This window comes from Macaca nemestrina, chromosome 5 (assembly GCF_043159975.1).
Source record: "Macaca nemestrina isolate mMacNem1 chromosome 5, mMacNem.hap1, whole genome shotgun sequence".
Lineage (NCBI taxonomy): Eukaryota > Metazoa > Chordata > Mammalia > Primates > Cercopithecidae > Macaca > Macaca nemestrina.
In genome coordinates, this window is record NC_092129.1 from 26,765,133 (window position 1) to 26,777,886 (window position 12,754).

The 12,754-nt window shown below is 34.1% G+C and overlaps 1 long non-coding RNA gene across 1 annotated transcript in view; it reads right to left on the reverse strand.

The window, feature by feature from the left end:
* Nucleotides 1–377: 377 nt before the first annotated feature.
* LOC139363290 (uncharacterized) overlaps nucleotides 378–12,754 on the reverse strand; it is a 35,324-nt gene continuing 22,947 nt past the window's right edge. The window contains exon 4 of the long non-coding RNA XR_011623324.1: nucleotides 378–1,271. This is a non-coding gene — a long non-coding RNA (uncharacterized lncRNA). The remainder of the gene's footprint in view (nucleotides 1,272–12,754) is intronic.

Genomic DNA, 12,754 nt, shown 5'->3' on the forward strand with positions numbered 1-12,754 from the left:
AACAAATAATGTTTCTTAAAATGAAGGGAAAAATCACAACAGGGAAAAACTAAAACTGTCTCTGCCACAGTAATGAATATTCCCTGGCAAGACATTCAAGTGACACATCAAATAGACATTTGATATACAAATCTAAAAATGGTTTCCATAACTTAATAAGTAATGCTTATGTAAAAATGAGAGCTAACATCATAATTCTCTAAATGTTAGACAATTTCTTTTAAAACAAGAACACAAGGTTATTGACTATCATTTTATATGCTTCTCGGTTGTCAATAAGTCAAAAGCAAAATTGTACTAATAAGAGTTCAATAATGTTAACAATTCCAGAAATATGCAAAATAGATAAATATCATGTATATACACATGCATATAAATAAAGAAATACATTAGAATTACATGTATAATAGTAATAAAAATAAGTGGCTAATTTTAGAAACTTTAAAATACAATAAATTAATAAATAAAAAATAAAGATCACCTCGTAGCACTCTTCAGAGGAATCTACTATTAACACTTCGCTGTGTTTCCTTGACGTCTTTTTCTGTGTGTCTACATCTGTTTTCTTACAACTCATGCTTAGATTATGTATACATTTTAAAACATTCTTTCCCTACCTACCGATGAAATTAGCGTTTTTAAATGTTTTACATTGGTTAAAAAATACACAATTTTTATGATCACATAGTAGTTCATAAGTGGTAAAGACTTGGAAGATATTTTGAGTCTCTACTACTAAAAATGCCAACATTTCTTTGTTCAAGAGGAAATAATAATTTCTCAAGCAGCAATGATACATACTACATTCTAAAAGTTACAGGACGTTAAAAGACACTACTTTCTAACATTTCCAGTGTTAAGAAAAGATAATTGACAACATAATGACAGGAACATTGAGGATATCTGGATTCTTTATTTTTCTGAACTACCACTACATTCCAAACTGTCTTGATGTATTTCTTTGAGACATTGCTATTGCAATAAATAATCCTCCACATGTTTGTTAAGTCATAATTTGCAGGGCTTTTTACCTGTAGTCACAAGCCATAATTTGCAGCGCTTTTTCAGTGACAGATAGAAGGACAGACTTCTTTTGGAAGTGGGGAGAGTGTTTCTAACAGTATTTTTCAAATCACTTTATGAATCCTTATGACCCAGAGAAGGCTTTGAGACTCTCATTATCTCACTCTCTGTCTCCTCGCAGCCACAGCAGATTACTCTCATTCGTAGATGTGGAAGAATAAAGCAAAGGAAAGGAAGGGAATGATAATCTGGAGGAGAAAAGGAAATTTAAATCACACAGGAATGCACTAAGCCTAGAAGACCGAAGTCTAGAAAGATGTACAAACCCATTTATTATTCAACCATGAGCCTCTGTTTTCCCATCTGCAAAAAACTGAGGGAACCCAATAGTAGTCGAACTCCATCTCTATGCCAAGTACTTTAAGTACATGATTTAATTTAAACCTCACAACTCTCTATGATAGAGATTGTAATCCTTACTCTATAAATAAGGAGTTTATGTGTCATAGTGATTAGAACTTTTATCTCATTTGATGTAACTATTAAGTACCTGAGACAGGACTCTATGACTATGCAACAATACATGTTCTCTTCATTTGTCATAGTAAGTGCTACTAACCTCACATAGCTGTGAACACTAAAGGCTTAAGTGTTTATTATTACATCTCAGTGAAAGTTAGGTGACTGAGTGAAAGCAGACTGCAGTCAGGTTTTAAGGGAAAATCTATATTGAGTTAAATTTACCAAAGACCTAGAAACTGGCATGACTTAAATGTGTCTTATAAATAGCATAAGACACATTTATAAGATATAGTGGGGAGAGAAAAAGTGGTTGGTATTATAACTAAACACCTTTGTTATTGTATTTTATATATAGAAATTCCTACATTTTCATATTTTAAAAAATTCACCACATTTTTAAACTCTTATATTAGTTCTAACAGAGGGCCAGCTCATAAAGGACCTTAGGTAGTAGACTTAGACATTTTATTTTTATTTATCTGCCTTGAGATGCCACAAAAGAATTTAGAGCACAGTAGTAACAGTACAAGACTTACATATTAAAAAGACTACTCTTCAAAAGATCTACTTTGGGAATAGAATCATGTTATTAGTTATGAAAAACTGTGTTATGTTGTAGTCAAAAACAACTCTAAAATTCTCAGTGGCTTATAACCTATTTCCTGATCTGTCTTGGATTTAGGGTGGAGAAGAGGGTGCTCTTCCATTTCATATTCATTCAGGGCCCCCGCTGTCAGAAACTTCACAAGTGACCACCATCAACAACAGCAGCAGATGTAGGGCCATGGTGCCTTAAACACTGCCCAGATAAGCTTCCACCAGGAAGCACCACATCACAGCTCAGATTCCACACAGGAAGAGAACAGTGCAGCTTTACCCTGTGTTGGAAGGAGGAGAATAGGAAATATCGATGAGAAGCACAGATATCTATCACTAATGCCTTAAAAGGAAATGAGACTATAGATAAGAATATTAGTCCAGCAACTAATGAAATTCAGCATGAAAAAGACAATAAGGATTTTAATCAGGGCCATGACCAAAGAGAAAGAAAGAATGATGGGAACACAAGAGAAGGCAAAAAGATACAGGATATGGACATTTCTTGGAAACAAATGGAGAAAAAACCCCAAAACACAAAGAACATCTATTCAACTATATTATTGATAAAACTTCGATGTTTTTCAAAGCAGAAAGTATTTAACTTTATAATACGTTTAGCTGGTTTTTTTTAAAAGTACTCAGTTTAAGAGCAGAATAATAAAATATTTATTTATTCAGAAAGTCATCTACCAATTTTCCCTTAGTATATATATAACCTTTAATATATATATTTAAATATATATATATATGACATAAGTCAGCTCTTGTCAGTATTTCTTTTCTGTTTAAAAAGGCATTGAGAATATTTAGGAAATTAATCCAGAAATTATGTTAAGGAACTAAATTACAAATTTTATTTCAGAAATAAAAACAATAATCACCTCCATTACCCTTCCAACAAATCCTCGTTATTATCATGGTCTCAGAACAGCATTTGAATTTGGAAAAAATGATGGAATTTGAGTAAATTTATAGCCTAGAATTGACTTCTAGGACTGTATTTTCTTTCTTTCTTTATTATTATTATTATACTTTAAGTTCTGGGGTACATATGCAGAACGTGCAGGTTTGTTACATAGGTATACATGTGCCATAGTGGTTTGCTGCACCCATCAACCCATCATCTACATTAGGTATTTCTCCTAATGCTATCCCTCCCCTAGCCCCCTACCCTGGCAGGTCCCAGTGTGTGATGTTCCCCTTGTTGTGTCCATGTGTTCTCACTGTTCAACTCCCACTTATGAGTGAAAACATGTGGTGTTTGGTTTTCTGTTCTTGTGTTAATTTGCTGAGAATGATGATTTCCAGCTTTATCCATGTCCCTGCAAAGGACATGAACTCATCCTTTTTTATGGCTGCATAGTATTCCATGGTGTATATGTGCCACATTTACTTAATCCAGTCTATCATTGATGGACATTTGGGTTGGTTCCAAGTCTTTGCTATTGTGTATAGTGCTGCAATAAACACATGTGTGCATGTGTCTTTATAGTAGAATGATTTATAATCCTTTGGGTATATACCCAGTAAGGGATGGCTGAGTCAAATGGTATTTCTAGTTCTAGATCCTTGAGGAATCACCACACTGTCTTCCACAATGGTTGAACTAATTTACACTCCCACCAACAGTATAAAAGCATTCCTATTTCTCCACATCCTCTCCAGAATATGTTGTTTCCTGACTTTTTAATGATCGCCATTCTAACTGGCATGAGATGGTATTTCATTGCGCTTTCAATTTGCATTTCTCTAATGACCAGTGATGATGAGTTTTTTTTTTTTTTTTTTTTTTTTTATGTTTGTTGGCTGCATACTGTATTTTCGAAGTGAACACGACAGAATTAGTCCCTAAAGTAATACATTATTTAAGCTGGAGAAACCAAAGTGCTTGTGGTAAACATGCTCAAAAATCTAGAAGTAAATACGAATTTAGCAAAAGGGTGCATTTACATTATTTATGTCAAATCAATGCAATTTTCCCTGTTAGGAAGGTCAATGGCATGGCTGTTAAAATTCCAGATGGAAAAACACTGAGTCAGCATTTCTTCACCCTGATCACAGTGTTCCTTTGCCATCACAGAGAGGTTATAAAACAAGACAAATTCTTTTCCAGTTTGATTTGATGTCATACAGATTTGCTGGCATTTGTTTATTTCTCTGTAGAGAATTGCATCACAAACCTCAACAGAACAGGGAAAAACTTTGAGAAAATAAACATTCTACTCGATTTAAGTTATGTAGTTGAAATTCTGGGTGTGCATTACTCTCCATATTTTAAGTTGAAGTATTAGTCATATAAGAAGAAAGTATATCTAATTCCCCTCAAATGTTTCAGTCAATATTCATAAAGTCAGTTACATTGGGAGTTGATCTCCTGAAATGTAAACTTTGGAACATCTTTGAACAATATCAGACAAAGGAGAATCAATAAGAAAAGATCATGACAGAATAGCCTACATTCCTCTCTTACTATTCACCAATTCCCTTTTCGTGTTTAAATCATGGTAAGTAAAACCATAAAGGACATTATGTATTTTCAAATTCAGAAAACATATGCTTTTTGGATTTAATAAAGTACAAAAACCCACATTGAAAAACTAAGGTTTTATTCCAAAATTTTAGTTGCTGTCTTCATTTTACAAGGGTATAAAATACTTCACAGATATCCAGATCCCCAAAAATTAGAAGATTTGTATTGTATTTCTAGTTCTGCCATTGGTTTCAGACAGACAGCTTTTCTATGTGCTTCAGCCCTCTCGTGAGATGGAATAAACGCATTTCCCCAAACAAATTAGGAATTTTTCCCCTTAAAGTTGTAAGCAACTTCCTGTCTGAGAGTGGGCAACCCCAAATCCCTTTCTATCCAGCTTTGGTAGTTTTCTTTATATTGAACTTAAAAAAAAAAAAAAGAATAAATTGACCTTATAAATTCATCTGAAATAATAGCTGAAGTATTTTTTTTTGACATTAAGAAGCTCTTCCCATCCTATTTGTAACTCCTAACAATCGTTCAAAATAGACAGAAAAGACATCACTTTTCTGTTTCAGAGACCAGATAACTGAGGATCAGGAAGTTAAGCAAGATTTCCTAAGACCACATTACATTTCTGATGCCTGGCCTAGTGCTCATTCTGCTGCAATCTATTATGTATTTACCCAGAAAAAATAGTTTTGAAAATTATTGTCTACTTGTCAAACACTATAGTGGTTTTTTAGGGCATACAGACACATTTAAGGTATGACCATCACATAAATACTAATGTGATTGTATCCCGAATCCAAAGAACAACAACATAGCAGGATACGTACTGAATGAAAAGCCGCAAAAACGAACTCTATTTACTCTACGTACAAATTGTGAAATGATCTATATGAGCGGAAGCATTACAGAAATATTTCATGGCAGATGGTACCACTTAAAACTCAATATTTGGGCAAGTGAATGAAGTTGGGAGGCTTTCTGGTTTGGAGAGGGGAAGTATTTGCTAAAACACACAGACAGAAATAGATGTGTGTTCCCGGTACGTTAAAGATAGGAAGGCACGGGTGTGCCTGAAGCAAAGCACAGCATTCTCTAGTGCTGAAAAAGAAAAACAAATTTGGTTAAATAGGGTAGGACAGCACCACTGAGGCCTTGAAAGTGTCACAGAGTTTGTCTTTGAGGTAAATATTATAAGATGACGGTGCTCTAAAGTAAATGAAAGCTCTTGCAAAAGTTCTGTTTAAATAAAATTAGTCTGGCTAATTTTATGTGGATGTGGATGTGTATTCGAGTCAAACTGTAGTCAGGATGTTGTAGCATCTTACGTTTACAAGGATCATCCTAGAATGGTAAGCCACGACAATGAGGAAGAAGGGTTACCCATTTTTTTAAATGAGCAGATACTGTTAATAGACAGTAAACAAGAACAATTTAAAGCTTACTGTCTACTGTTAATAAACAGTAAACAAGATTAAAGAGAGTATAGAAGGCATTGCATCTAGGTAACCAGAAGAATGAAAGCAGAAGTAGTTTCGTGAAAAATGTCATTGTAGTTAACAGCTAGTCGCGTCAGATGTGAAAGAATTATGGACTGATAGAAAAAAAAAGTCTAAGTGCTAAATGAAATCAAACTACATCTCTGGATATTCTTTAAAAGTTCGCAATCATTTTCTCATTAACAATATGGGATCAAAAGCAAACATAAGCACAGATACCTTAAGTGTATAGAACTATAGCATAAAGCAGTTTAGTCCATATTACAAGTGTGGTGACACGATGAGTGGGATGTTTTTTGTTGCTCTTGAATTGATGACTAAGACCCAAGTCTGAGTATAAAGAAATACCCAGGACTAAAACTACAGAAAACTGCAAGAATTGGAACCCCTATCCAAGGGATAACTTAATCTGTTCTTTCCCGTAGTAATTGTGCATTGTCTGAATGTAGAGCATTTTATTTACCCATTTACCTACTGTAAGACATTGTTGTGTCCCACTTTCTTTTTTTTTTTTTTTAAAGAGACAAAGCCTCATTTGAGGCTCACTGCAGCCTCAAAGTCCTAGGCTCAAGCAATTCTCCCACTTTCACTGTTGGAGTAGCTAGGACTGCAAATGTGCACCACCACGACTGGCTAATTTTTTATTTTTTTATTTTGTAGCAATGGGGTCTCACTACATTGCCTAGGCTGGTCTTGAACTGTTGGCCTCAAGTAATCCTTCAATCTCTTAAGGCAGTTATTTCTGTATCCTGAAATACTGCTATAATCGCTTATTGATTCAGTGATGATCATGCTGTCAGCAAACAGTTTCATTTCTTTCTTTCCAGTCTGTACACTTTTTATGTCATTATCTTATCTTATTGAATTAGCTAGAACTTCCAGCATGATGTTGCAAAGTAGTGGTGAGAGGGAAGAAGCATCCTTGTTTTGCTCCTGATTTTAATGGGAAAGCTTTGAGTTTCTTACCATTAAGTATAATGCTAGCTGTATGTTTTTCATATATATTCTTAATCAAGCTGAAGAATAGAGTAAACTCTATTCCTAGTTTGCTGAGAGCTTCTGTTTTGAATGGGTGTTGCATTTTGTCAAATGCTTTTTCTGTGTCTGTTGATATGATCATGGGATATTTTTGGCATGTTAATATGATGCGTTGCATTAATTGATTTTCAAATGTTGAACTAGTTTGCATATTTAGAATAAATCTCACTTAGTCATGGCATATCATTCTTTTTACACATTGCTGAATTTGATTGCTAATATTTTGTTGAGGATTTTTGCACCTATGCTCATGAGAGATATTGGTTTATAGTTTTTATTTTCTGTAATGTCTTTGGCTGGTTTTGGTATTAGGGTAATAGTGGCCTAATAGAATGAGTTAGGAAGTATTCCTTCTGTCAATATCTTCTGAGAGAAATTGTAGAAAATTGGTATAACTTTATTCTTAAATTTTGGTAGAATTCACCAATGAATCCATCTGGACCTGTTGCTTTCTGTTTTGAAAAGCTATTATTAACTAGTGATTAAGTTTCTTTAATAGACCTAGGCCTCTTCAGATTGCCTGTTTTCTTGTGTGAGTTTTGATATATAGATTGTCTTTCAAGGAATTGGTCTATTTCATCCTAGTTATCAAATCTATGGACATACCGTTGTTCATAATATTCCTTTATTATCTGTGTTGATGTCTCATCTTTCAGTTCTGATGTTAATAATTTGTGTTCTCTCTTGTTTTTCTTTGATAGCCTGACTAAATGATTATTGATTTTATTTATTCTTCAAAGAACAATCTTGGGATTCATCAATTTTTTTCCTATTGATTTTCTGTTTCAATTTCATTTTTTCTACCCTAATTCTTAATTCTTGTCTTCTACTTAATTTGATTTTTATTTGCCCTTTTTCTCTAGTTTCTTAAGGTGGACTCTTAGGTCATTTCCTTCAGGTCTTTCTTCTTTTTCTAATATATGTGTTCTGAGCATTTATTTCCCTCTAAGCATCATTTTTGCAGCACCCCACAAATTTTGATAAGATGTATTTTCATTTTCATTTATTTCAAAGTATTTGTAATTTCTCTGAAAATGTTTTTCTTTGACCCATGTCTTATTTAAAAGTGTGTTTTTTAAACTTCACGTATTTGGGGATTTTTTTTTTCATTCGTTTTTCTGTTTTTTTGACTTCTAGTTTAATTCCATTTTTGTCTAACAGCAGACATTTCATGATTATTATTATTTTAAATTTGTTAAAGTGTGTTTTGTGGTCTAGAATGTGGTTTATCTTGATGAATGTGCCATGTGAGCCTGAGAAGAATGTATATTTTGCTATTACTGGATGGAGTAGGGTATGTCAACTATATCCAGTTGACTGATGGTGTTGTGGAGTCCAACTCTGTCTCTTCTGATCTTCTGTCTGCTGAATCTGTCCATTACTGATAGAGGAGTGTTGAAGTTTCCAAATGTGATAGGGAATTTATCTATTTTTCCTGGTAGTTCTGTCAGTTTTTGCCTCACATAGTTTGACATTCTGTTGTTAAATGCATACATATAAGGAATTGTCATGTCTTCTTGGATAGTTGACCTCGTATCACTTTGTAATGCCTTCTTTTATCCTGATAACCCTCCTTGCTTTGAAGTCTGCTCTGTCTGAAATTAGTATAACTGCTCCTCTCTTCTTCTTTTTTTTTTTTTTTTGATAGTGTCTCACTCTGTTACGTAGGCTGGAGTGCAGTGGTGTGATTACAGTTCACTGCAGCCTCAACCTCCCAGGCTCAAGTGACCCTCCCATCTCAACCTCCCAAGTAGCTGGGACTGCAGTCATGTGCCACCATGCCCAGGTAATTTTTAAATATTCTGTAGAAATCAGGTCTCACTATGTTGCCCAGGCTGGTCTCAAACTGGGCTCAAGTGATCCTCCCACTTCAGCTTCCCAAGGTGCTGGGGATTACACATGTGTGAGCCACTGCACACAGCCCTGCCTTGTTTTTTATTAATGTTAGTATGCTACATTTTTGTCCATAGATTACTTTTTATTTTTTATTTTACTTTTTTTTTTTTTTTTTTTTGCGTCTTCATCTGTTACCCAGGCTGGACTACAATGTTGTGATCTCAGCTCACTGCAACCTCCGCCAGGCCACCTCTTCTTTTTTTTTTTTTTTTTTTTTTAATGAAAAAAACAAAAAGGCAGAGAAGAAAGTATAAAATAACAGACAACAACATTTTTTCAATTTAATTCCCTCTGACAAAGCTTCTAGAGAAACGAAAAAAAAACATAATAAGACATGAACATTAAGAAAACCAAATGGAAGCTTTTTTAAAAAGACAGCTTTTTCACCATAAAGATACAGAATCTGAACAAGATACTCTTAAAAAAGTTTGAATGAGTCAATAGAAACATTGTTGAAGGCAGTGATTGGGAAATCAATGGAAGCTTCATGGTGGTTTACCACAGTTCAGACTTCAATCAACCAAATTCACAATGGCTTAAGTATGTGGAATATTTTGTAAAATATCTGATACTCAAAAAAGCTGTTCTGATTTTGTATTTATAAATAGAAAATATATTGGAGGCTTTTTTGGAAAAAAATTCAAGTAAACACAACTTGTAAAATGAGAATAGCTATCTCCAGAATGAACAGAATTCATTCTATAAATAAGAATGCCAGTAAACTCCAAACTATACAATATAATTTGAACTTAGGTACTTTTTGGGGGTGAGAGGGAACATTTTGTTCTAAAACGCTTTGAGGAAAAAAAAAAAAAAAAAAAAAGCTGTCCATAGCTCAATTTAGATAAAAATGTTAGTTTTAGAAAAAGTAGTAAAGTAGCTTTAATGGAGCTTATGAGTCTACAGTAAACAGACATATTATGAGAAAATAAAAAAAGAAAGGTAGAAGCTTATACTACAATAAATTTTCTTCCTACATGGGAATGCCAAGCAGCAGCTTATTCTAGATTCAGTGAAATACTCATGCTTCCTAAATGAGATTAACAAAATACTGGCTCTTATCAGGCTAATATTTATAATTTATGGAAAAGAATTTCAAAACTGCATTCTTCTTAATGTCAGTATTCCTAGAGTGTCTGTAAGGGTTCTCTCACAGCATGCATAGCCACAGAAAATCACTTAACTGAAGTTGTTTGTTCCAACAAGCAGCCCACCATCACACTAAAGCATAAAAAAAAAAAAAAAGAAAACCTTAGAAGTAGTTATAAAAAAAAAACAAAACCTTAGAGGTAGTTTTATATAGTTAAACTGCTGTGCTTCAGATAAAGTTAGACATCAGCAAATGAATTAAATACTCAGGTTTTTATGTGAGTAAGTGATGATTCATATTGTGAATCTACATGATGACTTGTATTTAAGTGACATCCTTGGAAATTAAATTTTAATATAATACAAGGATTTACAGTCTGACTGCCTTTATTTAGCACACGAAGCAGTAAGACACATGAACACAAAATGTCCAAGCCAGTTAAGAGTATGTGTCATTACTTTCTAGTCTTGTCTTTTATTTGCCATTTCTGTAACACATATTTTGTATTCTAAGTATTCATTCCAACCCAACATCATCTTCCCTATAGATGGGAAAATGTTTGGTATTGACTTGCTGCAAGATGAGAATTCTCGGCACCAAGATCTCACAGCAGCAATCCAGGCTTCCTTCTCCTCCTCAGTGTGCCCTGAAATAGTTCCAGTTGATTGTAAATGCTTGCCAGCAATTTTTGAAATGTTTTTTCAGCTTGTTGTTAAGAGTCTTCACACCACAGCCCCAAACTTTAATTTCCTCCATTTAAGAAGAAATGGCCATCCAGTTGTCTTTCAGCTGCTGAGGCCTGAAGAAGTTACCTTTCACTGCAGATAACCCTGAGATCTGGTGTGTTCTTCATTAATGAAATCAATCCCCAGGAATATAAAAATGAGATAGCTCAATGTGATCTGACAGATAGTGTCCAGAAACATAAACCAATTGACATCTGAAAAGCCTTAAGGAATTAAAACGTGTTCCATACATTCATTTAGCTTCCCAGGGCAGGTTTTCCCCAAAGATTTGCATCATCTTTTAGTCTGACTGCCTCATCTACAGTCTCTATGTATTCAAAGAAAATAGAACTATATGGAATACGATGCCCTAAAACAAAATGCACTTAAAATCATAATCCAATGACAGAAAAGTTTTGAAATAAGAATCCAATGAATAAAATTTCCTGTGCTTTTCCAAAGGGATAAAACCTTTTGTAAGTGATGAACAACTTATTCATTTAAATTTCCATTATTGTGGCACTTAGATTAAAGTTACAGTATGATTTACTAAAGACACATATTTTAGGATGATAAAATTTCATGTCTATCAAGTTTCTGTGTTGTAGCTTGGGAAATGACATTTTGGCTCTTCACTGTATTACCACCCTGATGTTATAACAAAGTTCTATAAATTTCATTGTCAAAGTTCCAACTCTCTTAATGAAGTATAGCTTTAAGACCTCAAAATGACATTGGAAAATCTTTGCATAATATTGGAAACTCAGGTACAATTAAATTTTTTTAACTTTTAAGTTCAGAGGTACAAATTTTGCATTAGCAATGCACACTGCTCAGTCTTCACATTTATTATATCACTTAACAATATATTTTAAATGGCAAAAATCTACACAAATGGCTAATTCTGCCCATTGTGACTGAGATAATTTATGAGGAGCATGAAGATTCCCAAAAGATACAACATTTCCAAACAGGTAGAGTAAGATTATCCCACACCTTTATACCAATTTCCCCATTCTAGGAGGCAGAAAACTTCCTTTGAATTTACTTCAGAGACAAAAATAGACTCTGCATGATGTCAGCAAGCCTCCTCCCCAGCAGTCTTTGTGTAACTTCAATATGTCAAAGGAGATAAATTGATCTTGTTGTGTTACTGACAATTAGACAGGAAACAATAACTATGCCCTCTTTGGTATTTCAAGCAGCTTCCCTTCCTAGTCTGCATTTCCAGGCTTAGCTCCGAGGAGACAAAGATTTTCCTTTTCACAAGAGAGCGTATCCAACATCAGGGATCTCAGTTCAAACCTCTCCCTACAATGATTTTTTTCTAGTGGCAACGTATCTTTAATCCTGCATTATGAGTCTTATCTATAGTACTAGCATTTGAATGTAAGTTCTATAGACATTCAATTGTAATCAACTCCTCCATCAGTCCCGCCAAAATTCCATGAAGCCGTGTTTTCAGGAATCCTAGTCAGTCCGTGACATTAAGTTTTCTAATTGTGCCACCCCTCTTTTTCATAATGATATTGAGTTTAATCAGCGCTCTTCTACACACTGTACTTTGTGATGTTTATTTTAATCTCTGGAGGTTTCTTCCAGATTTTCAATGTGTTTATCATTTCCCATAACTTAAACGTCCAACTTTGCTATTTTAGGCAAGAATGCTTAAAATTTTCCTTCCAGTGAAGTAGTGGAGTTATACAGTTTCTTTTCTGGAAATAATTTCCCAAAACAAAACCCTCATGTGGAATCCAGAGTTCTTGACAGTGTCATTTTCCTTCTAACTTGGGCTGTTGTTTAGATGTTGTTACAGAAAAATAATTATTAATGCACCTGAAACCAATGCTAAAAGTGTCCCTCCTGTGAATCATGTACTCTA